Source organism: Myotis myotis, unplaced genomic scaffold, assembly GCF_014108235.1.
Source record: "Myotis myotis isolate mMyoMyo1 unplaced genomic scaffold, mMyoMyo1.p scaffold_m19_p_1, whole genome shotgun sequence".
Lineage (NCBI taxonomy): Eukaryota > Metazoa > Chordata > Mammalia > Chiroptera > Vespertilionidae > Myotis > Myotis myotis.
This window is the reverse complement of record NW_023416313.1, coordinates 8468291-8488327: the sequence shown is the minus strand read 5'-3', so window position 1 is coordinate 8488327 and position 20037 is coordinate 8468291. Positions and strand designations below refer to the sequence as shown.

The 20037-nt window shown below is 42.9% G+C and overlaps 1 pseudogene; it reads left to right on the top strand.

The window, feature by feature from the left end:
* The first annotated feature begins 2297 nt into the window (after window positions 1-2297).
* On the top strand, window positions 2298-2663 carry LOC118660521 (annotated as a pseudogene).
* The last annotated feature ends 17374 nt before the right edge of the window (window positions 2664-20037 follow it).

Here is a 20037-nt window from a genome sequence, read left to right as displayed (position 1 = left end):
GTTGAAGAAGAATGGCTAAAGCAGTCCCTGGCAAATGCAGGTAGTCAATAAATGTTTGCTAACTGAATTAAAGAATGCATAATATGTTACATTTAAAAATATAAGTGCAATCATTACATCCTTTCAGCAAGTTATGAGGGATGCAAGTTTCTGGGGTAAGGCCACTGCTGAGAAACACTTGTAATTATATGATTCAGAACAAGTGGCTCCACTCCGAAGAGTGAAATGGTACAAGAGTTCAATAGTCCTTGTAGGATGAAGTCAACTTCAGTGCCCTGTTTGTGCTTCTCTACATCTTCACATCTTGCCAGCTGACCAGCTAATGGCAGAAAAGCAGGCAAAGGCCATAAACTGGCACACTCAGAATAGAAAAATATAGAGATGAGCAATTAGCATGCACTCCTATTCGAATATGTCAATTATTTGAAATACCTAAATGTGAGGTTATTGTACATGTTCGGTATGAATTTTGGTGGATACTGGTAAGTCACCTTCCAAAGGGCCGTACTCATCATACTCTTCGCCATGAAAACAATGGCCATTTCTCCACATCCAGGACAGCTCTGGATCTTTTTGGTTTCATTATTTCATAGTAGAAAAGAAGTTCTATGTTAATTTTCATTTTCTTAATTATCGGTGAGGTGAATGTCTTTCCATGTTCTCTCTGGCCATCTGTGCAGAGTGAATTGTTTGTGGAGAACTGGTGTCCATTTTCTATAGCGTTGTGTGCTTTTTTCTTGTTGGTTTCTAAAATTAAATGAAAATGAATGTTATTAATCCTTGATTATTTATTTTGAAAATATTTTCACCAAATGCTTCACTTACCTTTTAATTTGGTTTACTTTGTCTTGCAAGCATTTTAGCCTTTTTATTGCCAGATTGATCCATCTTTTCTTTAATTTCTTCTGGGTCTTAAGCTTAGCTTTGTAATTTCTTTTCCATTGAGATTTTCCCCCCCATTGCAATAATATAAGAATTATTAACCCTTAAATATCATCTCATATTTCTTTACAGTAGCTCTTTACTCTCCCTGAAGTTTATTTTTGCATATGGAATAAATTCAGAATTTCTAGCAAATTGTCCTCTCAGTGCTGTCATGTGCAGTGAGAAGAACAACATGTTTGATTAATTCTATCTGCCATAGATGTTGGATGGGAGAGTGGGAGAATCCATTAATTAATTAGTGCATCCCAAGCCCCTTGGTACTCGAGCAGGCACTAGTGTAAACACTGGGAATATAGAGCTAAGAACAAACTAGCACTGTTCTTGCATGGAACTTCCATTTATATTGTAAAAGATGTAAACACAAAGGTAAACAAAAAAAAAAAAAGTCAGGTGGTGATGAGTACCATGAATAAATAATAAACTCTAACAATGTGATGAAAAAAGAGGGTTTCTGTATGCTGAGTGGTTAAGGAAGGCTTCTCTGAAGAGGGGGTGTTTGAGCTGAAAACTGAATGATGAGAAGAAACTAGTCTTCAAGAGTCTGGAGGGAGAGAACTCTACGGAGTCAAAAGCAAGTACAAAGAACCTAAGGGTTGCACTAATGTGACATATTTGAAGTCAGAATGAAGGTGGAAGAGGTCAGCGAGATAAGCAGGATCCAAATTATCTTGGCCTCATCAAGCCTGGTAAATAGTTAGGTTTTATTCCTAGTGATGGGAAGATTTTAAACCAGGGCATCATGTGGTATGATTTACAATTTACATTGGTATACCTACCATCCCTGAAGCTGCCACTAGAGGGAGGCAGGAGGCGATGGGGCAGTCACACCACCAGCTCCCCAGTTCCCATCCTTCTCCACCAAATTACCTTCAGTTAGAACCTGCATAGAGAGAAAGAAACGTCCAGAAAAGGAACAGACTGTGACTGATTAAGGAATGAGGCCGGAGACTTTGTCTAATTAAGAGGAGGTTAGCCTGAAATGGATATTTAATAGATACATTTCTGAGATTATTTCCAGAAGTAATTGATGAAAAACATGTCCTCAGGACTGATCACCTGGCTGGCTCTTGCTTGGCCATACAAACCTCACAGGGTGGTGGGGACTCTGGTGGCCTTTCAAAGTGGTCTGGCTCATAGCCTAGCAAGTTTGGGATTTGGGTGTTTTATCAGTGCTCCCAAGGCAATGGAATGAGAGGCTGATCTGCTTCAGCCACATCCAGAGACTGGCATCTATAAGCCAGGAGAGCCATGTACCAGATTACACCAAGAACCCCATCTGGAGTCCATTTGACCTTTGAACTTGCAAGCTCTATTCTTTTGCTCATTCAGGATGGTGATTTCAGGCATTTACCATGATCCAGCGTTTGACATACCATCAGAGGCTGTCCTACAATACAGGCATAACAAAACTAGGCTCCCCCAAGCCCCTTGCAATAGAATTGTTTACCTTTATACCAAGAAAGTTGGGAAAGCACCAAAATCTGCATGTGGTGTGTGCCCAGGTCAACTTCGAGGAGTTTGTGTGGTGAGCCTTAAAGTTCTAATGAGATTGTCTAAAATGAAAAAACATGTCAGCAGAGTCTACAGTGGATCCACGTGTGTGAAAAGTGTCTGTCAGTGACAGGTTTAAACGTGCTTTTCTTCTTGAGGAGCAGATAATCATTGTGAACATGTTGAAAGCACAAGCACAGAGTCAGAAAGCTAAAGAAATTTTTTAAAAATGAAGCTTTTATGAGTAATAAAAAAGGCTTAAAATATAAAGAACCCCATCTGATAGGCAGGTATACCTGGTTTGTCCTTCCCCTAATAAAACAAACCTGGAAGTAGCATCTTTGCCAGCCACATGCTTGGTGGGCAGAGCGTCGCTAAAAAGGAGGTGAGTGAGGAACATGGAAAATGCTCAGGCCCTGATTTTCATAGTTGAGATAGCTGCCAGGTCAACATGAATTTTGGAGGGAGGGGCTGCCAGGTCAACATGAATTTTGGAGGGAGGGGCTGCCAGGTCAACATGAATTTTGGAGGGAGGGGCTGCCAGGTCAACATGAATTTTGAGGGGAGGAGCTTTTCTGCTGGAATTCTTGCATGGCACAACCAGTGGCTCTTTGGGCTGCAGGTGGCACTGAGCATGCTGCTTAAGGGAGCGGTTGTTGCAATGACACAAGTGAGTTCAAGTGGTGGCTCAGTCACCCACTGACTCTGATCTTGGGTGAGCAATAGTTTATCTGAGTCTCACATCTCTTTATCTAAAACTGGGTGATTACAGCATCCAATTCCTAAGATTGTTGTAGGACTAAAGGAGATGGCACATGCAATGCTTGACACAGCACCAGCACATGGCTCGCACTGTCAAAGGGGGGGCTTTGGTCCTGTGAGTAATGCCCCCTTATTTATTTATTTTTTAAATATGTTTTTATTAATTTCAGAGAGGAAGGGAGAGGGAGAAATAGAAACATCAGTGATGAGGGAAAATCATCAATCATCTGCCTCCTGCACGCGCCCTACTGGGAATTGAGCCCGAAATCCAGGCATATGCCCTGACTGGGAATCAAAACCGTAACCTCTTGGTTCCTGGGTAAAGGCTCAACCGCTGAGCCACACCCAGCTGGGCTAATGCCCCTTATGATCAACAGAGTTCTTCCTTATATTTTCTCAATCTGTTGGACTGTGTTTGTTTGTTTTCATTATTTAATTCCAAACAAGCAACCATATTCTAGATATGGGAGTAGGTGGGTCACTTCTTATTGACTACCTACTGAACACACCAACCAATATCCCCCTCACCCTAGAGTCAGTGTTTAGCTTCCAAAGCAAGAACATACAGGCCACTACCATCATCGCATCCCCAAACCCCCAAACCTGAATCTTGGAGTAATTATTCAACTTCACCACTACCTTAAGCAGAATTCTATAGATAGCAAAAATGTATAGCTCAAATTCCCTTATAGAAAACGCACTGGAAAGGAAAATGGGCAGTCAAAGTAGGTTTTAGGAGATGACAAGCTTATTTTTAAAACCCCTGGAACTGATAAATCAAAATTCACATATAGCAAAATAATTGGGATGATGTAGATTCTAACATAGCAGAAGTTGAAACAAAAAAGTGGGTCTGAAGACCTTAACAGCCAAAGAGAAGTGTCTTCCACATTTTAGGCCCAGAAAAATATATTCCTCTCCAGGGAATGTGATCTAAGATCTGGGTCACTGACCACGTTGACTACTGAAGCTTGACATATTGTGGAATTCTAAGACACCATTGTTGCCATTTATATGGGGACTAAAAGGGATATTGAGATTTTTTAACTTGTCTTCAGAAATACTTTGCTTTAATAAATACTCCAGAGGTAAAGTTACTCAAAGGCTGGGGGAGAAGTGGCAACACATACATATCCTGTAACTGTAGAAATAAATGGCAGTATGTATATAGCTCATATATTTCTGAAAACCCAAGAGGAGTTTGTATTTAAAGTGCTTTAGTCAATATTCCAGCCATTTCCTTACATGCTGAAATGTATTTTACATTTTCAAGTAGAAGCTTCAGTTAATCAATAGAGTACTGTGGAATAATTAAAATCAACTAGAAAATACCCCAATTATTCTCCCCAGAATTCCTCTTATATTAGAAACACATAGGACAACTGTATTAGAATTCTCCAAGAAACAGAATCACTAGGAGATATGTAGATGCAGATGTAGATATCATTGATTCTGACTAATGCATATATTTATATCCCTGTTAGGCAAGAAGGGCTGATGTTGCATATGAATTTCAAAAGCACTCTGCTAGACAATTTTCTCATTTTGGGGGAGGCCAGTCTCTTGTTCTATTCAGGCCTTCAACTGGTTGGATGAGGCCCGCCCCATTATGAAGGACAATCTGCTTTACTCAGAGTTCACCGAGTTAAATGTTAACCTCATCCCAAAACACCCTCACAGAAACCCAGAATAATGTTTGAGCTAATCTCTGGGTATCTCAGAGCCCAGTCAAACTGACTCCGGCCTTGGGATGAGTGAGACAGAGGAATATTACTACTGGTCATGCTGACTTTGATCACTGATTCAGAAGGCATCTGCAAGGTGCCTGTAAAGTTACTATTTTTTTTTTCCTTCAGCAATTAAAACATTTATGATGGGGAGAGATTTGAAACTCTGCATATCACCTAGTCTTATTTTACCTTTGCCCATGAAGTGTAGCAGCCGCCATAGGCCCCTTCCTGCAGCAAGAATTGCTGTGGTATTTGTCCAATGGTTTTTTCTAATTTTATAAAAAAATAAGAGAAACATTTTAAAGCAAATTTGGAGGAAACACCTGATGTTGTGCAATATTTTTAGTGATATTACTCTTTTAATCCTTTTGTTTTCTACTTAAACATGATATCTGTGTCATAAAAAAATAAGAGTTTAGCTCTACTAATATTTAATTGGATTTATATCTTCGCCTTCATTGGATCTATAAATCAAGGTAGACTTATAGGGTTTAAAAATAATAAAACTGCTGATCTGCCCAATTCCAAATTTGACATTACCAAGAAAGGTATTTAAAATATAAATTTATATATCCATTATCAATAACCATAAATGTCTTCCTAACTACATATTACATGATGTGTGCTTTTCCAAGGTAATTTTTCAATTCTGACAACTGTGATAATCAACTATAGACATAAATTAAACTTAGAATCCAGTTTTCAAATACTATATTTCTGCATTAAACTATGATTCATAAAAAAATATAGATTATCAAACCCATTGTTATCACTAAACATTTATCTATAATAATTTTAATAAGATTTCTTTGAAGTTATATCCTAAATAAATAAATAACCCTTTAGAACTCCTATTTTGGGAATAGTTAATGTTTAGGTATAAATTAAAAATAAACAAATAAAATGCATTTTAAGGCACTTATTAAATTTGCTTTCCTAATAAGGATATATAGCTAAAAGATTTTGAAGTGCATTTTTTTTTAATATGTAAAATTTCAAAAATGTTTTCAAAAGTTGTCAGTTTTTCATTTTTTCCTTAAAAAAATCATATATTATTTCCTGTTACTATCATTTACTAAACAAAGATCATTTCAATACTAAAAGCATAAGAAGGACATCATATTAGAATAAAGTAATAGACTTTTTTATTATATATATTGTATTGTTGACAGAATTACAGATGTTCCCCCATTTTCCCCCCTCAAAAGTAATATCTTTTAAAATGGAATACATTAGCTTACTTAAGATTTATGTTACTGTCTTTTTTTATGTTACTATTTATTGGGGGAACTTACTAGAGTATCCCAATATTATTGAATTATACCCCCCCCCCCAAAAAACAAAACAAAACAAAAAAAAAACGTAAGTTAAAATCCTAACCCTCAGGACCTCAGAATGTCACCTTGGAAAGAGTATCACTGCAGAAGTGATCAGCTACATTCAGATGAGGTGGTGCTAAAGCAGGGTGACCCCCCTATACTAAAGCAGGGTGACCCCCCTATACTAAAGCAGGGTGACCCCCCTATACTAAAGCAGGGTGACCCCCTAGTGCAGTATGACTGGTGTTTTAAGAAGATGGCCATGCAAAGACAGACACAGGGAGAATGCCAAATGAAAACACAGATTGGGGAGATGCATTACAAGCCAGGGAACACACTGGGCTACAGAAGCCAGGAGAAAGGCAGGGCCAGCTTCTCCCTCCGCCCCCAGAAGACGCCAACCTTGACTGCACCCTGATTTTGGACTTCTAACCTCCAGAAGTGTGAGGGATACATTTCTGTTGTTTGAAGCCCCCAGTTTTGTGGTACTTGTGTAGTAGCCTGTTTTGTACTGTTTTATGAGATGATCAGTCGGGTGCAGCCACAAGAGGAGACAGAGGAGAGGCCAGGAAAGAAAGCTCATTGTACTCCCAGGTCCTAGAGCCAGCACCTAAGGCACCTCACTCAACGCACAGCACCCAGCACACAGGGCCTCATGGGAGACACCAGCTGGCCAGGAAGCAGAAGACAGGAGTGGCTATGCCGGGGTCCAACCCCAGCGGGTCCAGGGGTCCCCAAAGGTGTGGATGGAGTCGGCGAAGAAGGAAGGACACGGAGACAGCGTTCAGTTGATCAGCAGCCTAGCCAGGATCTCTAGCCAGGATCTCCAGCCAAGTTCTGGTCTGGATCTCCAGCGAAGTTCTGCTGTTTATTGTCTTGTTACATCCGTATTTATCCCAGTTGATTTTAATCCTGTCAATTTCTATTACAAAGGTTAGGGTGTTTCTTATCTCCATTCCAGGGAGTAAAGATTATGTAGCTTAAGCATGACTGTTTGTAGTGATTAACTACCCGCCTGGCACTTAGTTAAGGAGTTTCATCCCCTCCCTGACTTCAGGGAAAAATTCCTACCTGGGGAAACAACCTTTCTAGGAGAGGCATCCCCTCCCTGACTTCAGGGAAAAATTCCTACCTGGGGAAACAACCTTTCTTGGAGAGGTGACCTTGGTTAAAACACACAGCGCTATGGGGAGCAAACATATTAAGAACAGTATGCTATATACGCCAGGTCCCTTGAAACATATGCTGTGCAGATGTTTCTTTCCTGCAGCGACTGTGTCAAGCAGCAAAGATGGACCGGCTCCCGGCAAATTCCCCCTTTTTTATTTTTTAAATGATAGCGCATGCAAATCAGTGGCCACCTCTCAGATTGGGCCATTTAAGTCTGGGAAGAAGAGTGGCAAGCAATGATAGTGAGCATAGCTATAAACATAGTGGATGGAGCGCAGAAGGAGCCCCATTCCTGTAGAAGGTTGCCAGCCTCTTCAGTCAAGGGATTTCAGCTGTCCTCAAGTTGTTGGTTTGGTTGTCTTTGTTGGTCTGACTAGCGGGCGGCGTCACTGGCGACAGGCTTCCCGAAGCGTCAGCAAGTTGAAGGGCTGCATCAAAGGGTCCATCAGGGCCGTGGTTGATGGTGGTGTCGATGTCCGAGGAGGAGTAAGCTGTGCCCTCTGGATCCAGCTGATATGGAAAATGGAGGGTAGTAGAAAAAGAAGAGAAAGCAAAAGAACTACAAGGCATGGAAGTGTTTAGAAAAAAGAGGGAGAAGAAAGGGAAGAAGGCAGCATCCTGACACAGCCCTTTCCTTCAGCTGCCCCTTTCCCTGTGGTCCAAGGTAGAAATGGGAAACAAGTCCTGTTGCAGTGAGAGGGCAGCTGCTGTCAGCCAGTCTCTGTCTTTACCTGGGTCCCGATCTGAGCTGGGCATGGGAAGCAGGAAGCAGCCATGGGGACAGGAGACCTTCCTCAGAAGGGCCGAGTGTTCAAGCCCCTGCACCATTGGGGAGGGGGGTCTGTGCCCCACCTTTGTTGCACCCCAAGTTTTCTCCTACTGGCCCCCGACTGTGCCTGTCTTAGGTTGCCCCACCCTGTGGAGTCTTACCCGTCGTTGACTACCAGCCATCTCTGGGCCAAGTAGGGTGATGTGAGGTGCAGTTTTGTCTCCTTGATAGCCTAAAGTCCCTCTGGCCTCCATGCCCAGCAACTGCCTTGGGATCCCCTTGCCTGCTGGCGGGGCTCTGGCATTGATCATAGGGAACTCAGGTTTCTTCTCTAGAGAGGGCCCAGCTTATGCCATTGGGCCAGAGACAGATCCATGGTACCAGCCACCATGCGGCTTCAACCTCAGCATGAACAGAGAGCTCAGGCAACAGCTATGGGCAATTGGATTGTAAGAAGAGGGTCCCTCTTGTCACAAGGGTAAGAGGGGCCAATACAGGACAAAGGAGAGTCCTGGAACAGGGCTTTCTCAGCCCAGGATGTCAGGCTCTTGGCCCAAGACAACTCCATGTATGGGGCATATACCAAACACCCCTAGTCACGGCATAAAAGGGAGATGCCCTTCCTGGAACAGTAGGGTAGGGAGATTCTAGAAAAGGCTGTGTTCAGGAAAGAAGGAGAAAGGCCAAAGAACCAGCAAACAAGTAGTTAGATTTTAAAAAAAGGAAAAAGGAAAGGAGATGTGGGGCAAAGCTGGGACATGTGGAAAGACAAAACGGAGGCACATGTGATCCTCCCAATGGACAGATTGTTCCAGCTCAGGGCTGCACATCTGCTGCAGACGGGCACTGGTCAAGTGTGCTATGATGAGGCAGAGATGGCGGGCGGTGAGACATAAGGTCGGACTAGACGGTCTGGAATCCACACAGGTGAGTCTGCGTCCTGTGGAAATATACAAGCATATCCTCTCCCCCAGGTTAAAAGTACATCAGGTCCCTTCCAGGATCCTGTAAGCAAGTCTCTCCATTTGACGAGGGCTTTAGGTTTAGTTAGATCAGGGTTCCAATGCCTGTACATCGGGGAATTTCCCTCAGAATCTACATTTAGTATATTAATTACAAATTGAGCATGTTGTAGAACATGATGAGGAGAGGAATATTTAAACTAATTTTCTTGTAATATTTTGTAACAGGAGTAAATCAAACACCGCTGGGGCTATATAATAGAACTCCCATTTGAGATAAGATATCTCTTCCCCATAATGTAAAGGGGATAGTCGTAATTACATAGGGACAGAATGTTCCTGAATGTTGATCTTCATCAGCCCAAGTTAGAATCTGAGAACTCTTTTTTACATTAGATGCCTTGCCTAGTCCTACTAGGGAAGCGGAGGTGGTGTGCATGGGCCATGAAGAGGGCCAATCCTTCCCTGCTATGCAGGAAACATCTGCTCCTGTATCCAATAGACCTTCAATTGGTTTTCCCTGAATTTGTAAAATTTTTGTAGGTCTAGTAGCATGGATTTCTTGTATCCAAAATGCTGCATCACTAGATCCAAAGCCTCCGGCCCCTCTAGCTTCCTGGGTAACAGCTGTCCCTATTTTATGTATTGGTAACAGGATTAATTGGGCAATTCTCTGGTTGGGCTGAATCTGTATAGTTGTGGTGGGTGGGGAAAGTAAAATCTGTATTTCTCCTGTGTAGTCTGCATCAACAACTCCTGGGATGACTAAGATCCCCTGTAACGAGGTGGAGCTCCGTCCTAATATTAAACCTACAGTTCCCTCAGGCAGTGGCCCAGACACTCCTGTAGGAATGGCTGCTACTGGCGAGTCTGGGGTTAGTACTGCATGGGTGGTTGAGTGGAGGTCCAATCCTGCACTGCCTGGGGTTGCCCTGAAGAGGTCACTGACTGATCGAAATTTGCAAAGGGGTTGAAGGTTGATGCCCCTATTATTGCAGGGGCCTGGGGCTGGCCCCTTCTCAAGTTTCCCGATTGAGGTGATGGGATATAACCTCCTTGGGAGCTATTTGTAAAGTTTAAAGGCCGACCATTTTTATGGTATTTTGATCTACATTCCTTTGCCCAATGGAATCCTTTCTGACATCGGGGACAAACGGTTTTTGGAGGATTAATATTATTCCCTAATGTATTTCCAGGCTGTCGAGGAGCTTGCCATCTGGCCTGAGTATTATTATTTTTATTTGGGCATTCTCTGCTAAAGTGCCCAGATAAGCCACAAGAGTAGCAGTTCATATTTCTTTTATTACCTGTAGTATTGCTGGCTTGTCCTATAGCCTGTACATATTGAGGGTATGTCTCCCCTTTGAGAGCTGCAGCTATAGCTACACCCTGTATAAATGCTGGACTTACATCAGCACACTGTTTTATAAAATCATTTATAGTTCCTGTTCTGCGAATCGGCCTTAATAAAGCCTGACAGGTATTATTAGCATTTTCAAAAGCCAGTTGTTTGATTAGGATATCGGCTGCCTCTTTGTTATTGATTACTCTCTTGACTGCCTGCATGAGGCGAGAAAGGAAATCCTGATATGGTTCCTCGACCTTCTGTTTAACCTCTGTAAGGGTGGTGGTTTTTCCTGCTGTATAAGGTAGGGATTTCCAGGCACTTACTGCACAACTGGTTACTTTGGTAAGTGCCTCTGTGGGCATATTCATTTGCTCCTCAGCCGTGTTAAAATCACCTTCTCCTAATATCATGTCTAGGGTTATTCTTTTTCTGGTTTTTTCGCTAGTGGCTACAGCTTTCTTAGCAAGATCTTCATATTCAGTTTTCCATAATAAGTAATCGCCTCCTGAGAGACAGGATTTACAAACCTGTGACCAATCATAAGGAGTCATCCATTTACTGGCTAGGGTTTCTACCAAGGTTTGTGTGTAAGGAGCTAGAGGTCCATATTCAGAGCAGGCCAATTTTAATTCTTTAAGTACTTTGTAAGGTATAGGCTCCAAGGTGGGGTTTCTATTCCCACCAGACTCATTCTCATATGTAACTGGGAAGCAGAGTGAGAATTCAAGATCTCCATTAGCTTCAGCTTCTCTTATTGCCCTTTGAAATTTAGACATGGAGCTCATAGGAGCCACAGGACCTGGTTTAGGCTTCCTTTCTAATTTGGGGAGCCTGTTTTGAATGGGAGGGCCATTCTCCTCTCTACTGACTGGAAAGGAACAATGGTCATGTTTATGATATTTATTCTCCTCCCGATCAGTAGGCATAGCTAAATTGCTTTTAGATTGAGCTGAAGACAATGATGATGTGTCCTCTCTGGGTGGAGCCGAGGGACTATTTAAATTTTGAGAAAGTTCAACCGTTTTTGCCTCTGGTGCCAAGGTGTCACAGATTGAATCCCAGAGGGAAAAGAAACATGGCAGGACCTTGTCAGATTCATGGTGTTTCTTTAATTGCTTTCCTACTTCAACCCAAGTTTTTAAATTAACAGTTCCATCCTCTGGAAGCCATTGACATACTTCTTCTAAAAAACTTTCTGTCTCACTGGGAAAAACCTCAACTCCAATTCTGCTAGTAAGCATATGCGTTAAAAGATTAATACAGAGTCTTTTTTCTTTAGACTCAGTATGACCCATCTTGTCAATCTAAGTTCTGTACTAACTACCCGCTTACCCTACTTATTCTCTATGGGGGGGGGGGGGTCTGCAGCACCCTACGGTGCAGTCCTATCCGTCCCAAGTACGGGGGGACTTACCTAAGGGAACCCTGTTCGGGCGCCAGATGCCGGAGTCCAACCCCAGCGGGTCCAGGGGTCCCCAAAGGTGTGGACGGAGTCGGCGAAGAAGGAAGGACACGGAGACAGCGTTCAGTTGATCAGCAGCCTAGCCAGGATCTCTAGCCAGGATCTCCAGCCAAGTTCTGGTCTGGATCTCCAGCGAAGTTCTGCTGTTTATTGTCTTGTTACATCCGTATTTATCCCAGTTGATTTTAATCCTGTCAATTTCTATTACAAAGGTTAGGGTGTTTCTTATCTCCATTCCAGGGAGTAAAGATTATGTAGCTTAAGCATGACTGTTTATAGTGATTAACTACCCGCCTGGCACTTAGTTAAGGAGTTTCATCCCCTCCCTGACTTCAGGGAAAAATTCCTACCTGGGGAAACAACCTTTCTAGGAGAGGCATCCCCTCCCTGACTTCAGGGAAAAATTCCTACCTGGGGAAACAACCTTTCTTGGAGAGGTGACCTTGGTTAAAACACACAGCGCTAAGGGGAGCAAACATATTAAGAACAGTATGCTGTATACGCCAGGTCCCTTGAAACATATGCTGTGCAGATGTTTCTTTCCTGCAGCGACTGTGTCAAGCAGCAAAGATGGACCGGCTCCCGGCATGGCTAGAGCTGGGGTCTTCACCTACATTGAGGCTGCTGAGGGAAACACAAGGCAGGGCCGGGAGAACAGTCTAGGATTGGCCAGTTTGAATAGCTTGATGGGCTCCAAGCTGTGGAGCTGGTCTTTAGTTCCCAGGTACTCGACCCTGAGATGAGTGAGAGAGAGGAATATTGCTTCCTGGCCATCACAGGCCAGATAGCGATAACGGAGGCTGGGCTCCAGATTGGTTAGTTTGTGTATCAAGCAAGCTCCAGCCTGGGCCCTTCATTATCTCTAAGAATTGGCTAGTTTCTCTCAGGCCAGAAAGTTCCTTTAAAATGCCCCAAACACCATAATATTTAAAAAATGCATATATAGTACACATGAATAATTAACATACATATGTAATTAAATACACACACAATACACATCCCTAGGAAACCAGCGCATCCAATAGTTAGCAACGTTTGGGGGAATCTGGTTGATACCATATTGTGAAAATTCCATGTTGAGTTTCTATTTCTTTGACCCTTGGAAGATTTCTGAGCAGAGATGTGTCCGGTCAAAATTGAGCTTTGGTAAAATTATTCTAGCAGTGGAATATAGAATAGATAATCAGACGAGGTGCCGGAAGCAGAGAATAATCACAAGGCGACTGCAAAGGTTTTCATAAGGGATGTCAGGAACCCAACCATGAAGGGGATGTCTCTGAGAAGGAATAGTTGGTCTCAAGATTAGAGAGATTGTGAAGGTTTTTTTTAATTAAATTTTTTAATACTTATAATTGTTAGAATGTTTATTAAATTGGAAAGGAATTTTTAATATTATTCAAAAGCCTTAAAATTGGTTCTGCCTTTAGAACTTAGAATCCCATTGATGGCAATCTCTCCCATGGTGGTCACTACAATGTGCCTCTCAGCTCTCTGAGTGCCAGGAGCATAATGGGCGAGAGCCCCAGCTGCTGGCCTTTGAAATGCACCCCCGCTGTCCAGCTGAGGCCACTCTGGCCTTGGGCTCCCGCCGCCAGTGGCCGACCTCAGCAGGAACACTCAGGCAGGATGCTCCTGCAAGGAGAAGCAAGTCTCCTCTGATGGTGACTTTGGCTTGAGCACACCCATTCAGGCTTCTGGACTTTTTTCTTTCTTTTTTAAAAAATACATTTTTATTGATTTCAGAGAGGAAGGGAGCAGGAGAGAGAGAGAGAGAGAGAGAGAGAGAGAGAGAGAGAGAGAGAGAGAGAGAAACATCAATGATGAGAAAGAATCATTGATTGGATGCTTCCTGCACAACCCCTACTGGGGATCGAGCCTGCAACCTAGGCATGTGTCCTGACTGGGAATCGAATCATGACCTCTTGGTTCATAGGTCGATGCTCAACCACTGAGCCACGCCAACTGGGTTGGACTTTTCTTAGAAATGCCCTTCATTCTAAGACTCTTCCGCCCAAACTTTCTCCCTTCCTCTCTCCTTTGCAGGGTTAAACCTGCATCCTGGTGGCACAGCTCTTCCAGCCTCCCCAGCTCCCTTCCTTCTTCCCCCCAGGCACTTCCCCTAATAAATCTCTTGCATTTCTAATATCAGGTGCCTGCATCTCAGAGAACCTGGCCTAAGGAAACGCTAAAGCAGCGGTTCTCAACCTGTGGGTCGCGACCCCTTTGGGGGGTCGAACGACCCTTTCACAGGGGTCGCCTAAGACCATCGGAAAACACATATATAATTACATATTGTTTTTGTGATTAATCACTATGCTTTAATTGTGTTCAATTTGTAACAATGAAAATACATCCTGCATATCATATTTTCATTACGATTCACAACAGTAGCAAAATTACAGTTATGAAGTAGCAACAAAAATATGGTTGGGGGTCACCACAGCATGAGGAACTGTATGAAAGGGCCGCGGCATTAGGAAGGTTGAGAACCACTGCTCTAAAGGAACAATTAAGTAGAGCTGAAGCTCTTTCTCTTCCAGGCACTCAATGGGTGCTCTTCCCCAGCTCCCAGTGAGTGTGGCAGCTGTGGGCCTGGCACAGAGGCTCACAGGGATGAGCTGCTGGGTCCTTCTGCACAGTGTGTGCTGTGGAGAAAGCCAGGTGATTTCACACTTGTCTTCATACTTTGAAACACTGTGTATGTCCTTCATAAGTTTGTATTATGCGTACCAACATGAAAACCAAGTTAAGATTAAAAACTGCTGGTGGGACTATCTTCATCTCACTCACTTATAGGCCAATTTGGTAACCTGTAATAAACAATTTACAAAGTAACATACCCTTTGTCTTAAAATAATTTTACCTTTAGAATTTTGTTGTGGATAAATGTGGGTGTATCCAGAGATATGTGATCAACATACCTACATAAGTGTGTGAATTGATGTATTCATCACCTTGATTGTGGTAATTATTTCACAATGTACATGTATATCAAATCATCACACTGTGCACTCTAAACAGATATAATTTTTATTTGTCAGTTGCACTTCAATAAAGCAGAAGAAGGATATTAGTATATTCATTCAAGGATTGTTGCATTAGAGGAAACAATGCAAAGAGATTTATAACTACTCTAGAGGGCAGTTAGATCAGCGAAGGCCCATTCACATAGGGCAATCCCCTGCAGCCCTTAAAAACAATGTGTAGAAAACAGGTAATGACAACTCACTTGGGAAACAAAGAAGATAAAAGCGAAGAGCGGCCTGATAAAATCAGTGGGTAAATGCCGAGTCCTTAGCAAACAGTAGAGACACAAAGTGCTGTTTTCAGAACAGTAGTTTCTCCAAGTTACCTGGGCTATTACATACTTCAAAGGCGATGGCAAATGACAGGGGGAAACCTGGCCGGTTCTGGAAAATGTACTATTATGTACAGTTATTTTCCAAAATAAATTGTTTGATCTTGGACGAGGGTAGGGCTTTCATGAAAGAAAAACACACACACCCTTCGATGTCAGCCCCAATAATAGAGGGACTCAAAAGTCAATTCCGAGCAGGCACAGGCGCCGGGGGGGCTCCTTTGTTCGCCAATGATTGTCCAGGTTCAAGTTGTGCCCTAGAAGTCCTCAGCAGGCTTTGCGAGATTTTGCATAGCCACACTGTCTTTCCTCCAGCCTTCAGGTGCCTGTCAAGTCCTGGGGTCACAGCAGCCAATCTGCAAGCCTCCCAGAGAGAGGGAGGCGGGAGGCATGCAGATGGGGGTTGGGGGAGTAGTATTTATAAGTAAGGTCTGAGAAAATAGCACAAGGAGGAAAATGTGATATCATGGATCATAATTTTAGTATGTTAGAAAAGTGCACAATAGCCAGAGATTTAGCTAGTACAGTGTTTGTTGTCACCCACTGTGCTTGCTTTGATCACAGTTTCGTGTTGTGGCATTGTGTGTGTGTGTGTGTCCGCGCACGCGTGTATGTGTGGGATTTGGGGGAAGGGTGTCATATAAGATTAGTAAAATATAGAACCTGCCCTCAGGGGTCTTATCCATAATTTAAGAAGGAAGACCAATTCTGTGTGTGGTAACTTCTTCATGCATAGATAAGAAGATCCACCACTCATCAGGGCATTGTGGAAGACATAATTTTATGTAAAGCAGCAGACTCTACATTTGCATGGCAATTAGTAGGCAATCAGTAAATGACACTATTAGTTTATTCTTTTTACTCATAGGAGGAGACAACACATAGGGTTCTCTTCCATTCCCTTCCAACTCCTGCTGTTTTGAGCTAAGCTGGCATCTTGGTGATTGGGTTTGGAAGGCTTTGCATGTCAGGTCCATTTCCTGTCTCTCCAAGGTCCCACATACTGGGTGGCTCAAATCATCAGGAACAGGTTCTCTCACTCTTCTAGGGGCTCTAAGTCCCAGACCAAGCTGTCAGTAGCCCATACTCCCTCTGAGGGCTCTAGCAAAGAATCCTTCCTTGCCTCTTCCTATCTTCTGGTGGTTTCTTTGTTTGTAACAGCATCACTCCAGTTTCCAACTCCCTCTTCACATGGCCATCTCCCCTCTATGTGTGTCTGTGTCTCTAATCATTGAATTTAGATCCATCCTAATCCAATATGACCTCGTTTTAACTTGGCTACATCCACAAAGAACCTATTTACTAATAAGGTCACATTCACAGGTACTAGGGGTTAGAACTTGAACTTAAATTTTGGGGGACATAGTTCAACTCATTACATTTACCTACTGGTAAGAACCATGTATTCAGGTCTCTAGATTTAGAAAGACCAACTCTGGCCCAGGCTAGAAGGGGGAACATGTGACCCAGGACTGGCCACTCTTTTGGCCACATAATTGGTTTAGATGTGGGCATTTGTGTCCAAACCAGGCGATGAGATTCAACGCTGGCATTTTTATTTACACTCCTGCAAAGGAAGGCTCTTTTTCTGCCGGGCAAGCTTGGACAGACATAAGCCCATTTCTGGCCACATCACCACATGGACAAGCCTGCCTGTGAGTGCAGAAAGCCTGCAGGGCTGAATTTGGGCCCCTAGGTCCTACTGTACCTGAGTTCAGATACTTCTGAATTTTCCAATGACATAAACCAATAAATTCACTTCTTTTCATTTTTTTTTGCCTCTGATATTGGGAGTCAGTTTTCCTGTACTTCCAAACAAGAGTCCTCAGTGATACACTGCATCCTCTTATTTCTCTATATGTTTTTCTTCAGGACAAAATGTGTTGCATGTCTGTGTGACTGTAGCTTAGAAGAGGCCTGCTCTCTGCTCTCCAGCAGCTTACAACTGAGCGTGGAGACAAGCAGGGGCTGAGGATATCTCGGTTGAGAGCATGGACAGAGAGGAGCCAGACTGCCGGGTTCAGTTTCCATGCCATCAATTACCACCTGGCTGACCTTGGGCAAGTTACTCAGCCTCTCTGTGCCTACGCTTTCTCATCTACAAAATAGGAACAATAATAGTTTTTATCTTATGGGACTGCTGTAAGGATTAATCAGTTAAAAATGCTGGGAGCGGTGCCCGACATTTTGTAGCAGCTATATGAAGTTAGTTACCATTATTGAGTCGAAAGTATTCTTCCTTAATGCCCATAATGGCTCTTTGAAATTAGCACCATTATCATCATTTTATAAATAAAGAAACTAATGCTAATGTCAGTGATGAGAAAGGGCATTATAGAGAAAAGCGTCCTAGAAAGTGAATCTCAAATTTATCCATTTTTGTTTGCCCAGTACCTACCATACTACCTGACTTATTGTAAGTACCCAATAAATGTGTTCTGAATAAATGAGTGAATGAATGAATGAAAATAGCCCTTGTACACCCCTATTGTACAAGGGTTGGCAAAAGTAGGTTTACAGTTATTCATGTGGAAAAATAAACAAATAGCTGTGTCACCCGGCTGGTATGGTTCAGTGGGTGAGCATTGACCTATGAATCAGGAGATCACGGTTTGATTCCTGGTCAGGGCACATGCCCTGGTTGTGGGCTCGATCCCTAGTAGGGGGCATGCAGGAAGCAGTGATCAACGATTCTCTCTTATCATTGATGTTTCTATCTCTCCCTCCTTCTCCCTTCCTCTCTGAAATCAATAGAAACATATACAAATAAATAAATAATTTTTTTCCATATGAACAATTGTAAACCCCCTTTGGCCACTCCTGTATGGAGAGCCTGGCCTGGAATTAGAAAATGTAAATTGCTAGGTCAGCTCCTGGGATTCATCCTGATAAGTTTTCATCCCTTATTTTATAAAAATATACTGAGCACCACATACTGGAGACAGCACATTAGATTCTGAGTGTACATGGGTAGATATAACCAACAATCATCAGCACTCACAAATTTACACTCTCATAGGGACATGGGGAGTATACAAGTAAATAGCCAAACCAGACGTGATCATAAAAAGAGCTCAGCATTAAAGAGTTAGCAAGTGAGATTCAGTGACGGAACAGCCATACTATTTGGATAATTTGGTCCTGGAGGGCCTCTCTGAAGAGGGAGCACCTTGAGCTGAAACTGAAGGCTAAGGAGGAGCTAGCCAGGCCAGCAGCAGAGAGGAGGGTTGCAGAATCGAGAGGAAGGAGTTTGCTGTGGAGTGCAGTGTCATGGGAGGAAAGAGAAGCACAGAGGTGGCTGGCAGGGTGGGAGGGGCCAGCTCAGAGTCTGAGGGGGCAGGTTCAGCACCGGTGGGCGCTCAGTGATCACCTGTGAGATGACTAAAGAGCATCAATGGCCCATGACGTGGGGTGGATTTTACTGTTGGGACTCAGGAAACGAGCTGCTCTCAGTGGCTGAGCACCTTCCTCAGTCATTACAGTCACTTATTAGATTTGGTTTAAGCAGGAGGACGTTAGAGAATGACAGTGGGCACCACAGGAAGGTAAAGCCAAGATGCCTCCCGAACTGCAGGGTGGACACAGGTTCCCAAGCTCCTCAGGACCATCTGCGATGCTGACTCTTCAACCAGGACTGACTCCATGCATGGAGTTTATTTATTATTATTATTATTATTATTATTATTATTATTATTATTATTATTTTAAATTTAAGTTCTTTATTGTTTAATGTATTACATAAGTCTCCTTTTCCCCCATTCACCTCTCCCCAGCTGCCCCCAACCCCTAGCACATGTGCTCAGCCCACCACCCCCGAGTCTGTGACCATTGGTTATGCTCCTATGCATGCATACAAGATACAAGTCCTTTGGTCGATCTCTTACTGCCTTCCTTTGTAGGTTGGACAGTCTATTTGATGCTTCTAGACTCTGGTTCTGTTTTTGTTCATCAGTTTATGTTGTTCACTATATTCCACAAATGAGTGAGATCAATGTGACATTTATCTTTCTCTGACTGGCTTATTTCGCTTAGCATAATGCTCTCCAGTTCCATCTATGCTGTTGCAAATGGTAAGAATTCCTTCTTTTTACAGCAGTGTAGTATTCCATTGTGTAGATGTACCACAGCTTTTTAATTCACTCATCTGCTGATGGGCACTTAGGCTGTTTCCAAATCTTAGCTATGGTAAATTGTGCTGCTATGAACATAGGGATGCATATATCCTTTCTGATTGGTGTTTCTGTTTTCTTGGGAGATATTCCTAGAAGTGGGATTACTGGGTCAATGGAAGTTCCATTTTTAATTTTTTGAGGAAACACCATATTGTTTTCCACAGTGGCTGCATCAGTCTGCATTCCCACCAGCAGTGCAAGAGGGTTCCTTTTTTCTCCACATCCTCTCCAGCACTTAGTCCATGCGTGGAGTTTAAATGCCTGAGCAAGGACAAGGGGTGCTGATGAAAAGATGGCCTTTCAGAATTCCACGAGGTCCTCCATCATTTTCATTCTATCTAAATGATGGCCAAGAGCAATGAAAGAACTTTTGGTCTCTGTTTACGTTTTCGGCTTCATATATTCCAGAGAGAAGTCTCTAAGCAAATTCATACTGGGATTGAATCCCTTTATCTGAAATCTGCTTCCCAAAGCATAGTTCAGTTCTCAGGTCTGTGTGAATCCAATCCATCCTCCTCATTCCTGCAAGTCACTTTATTTTGTCAATTT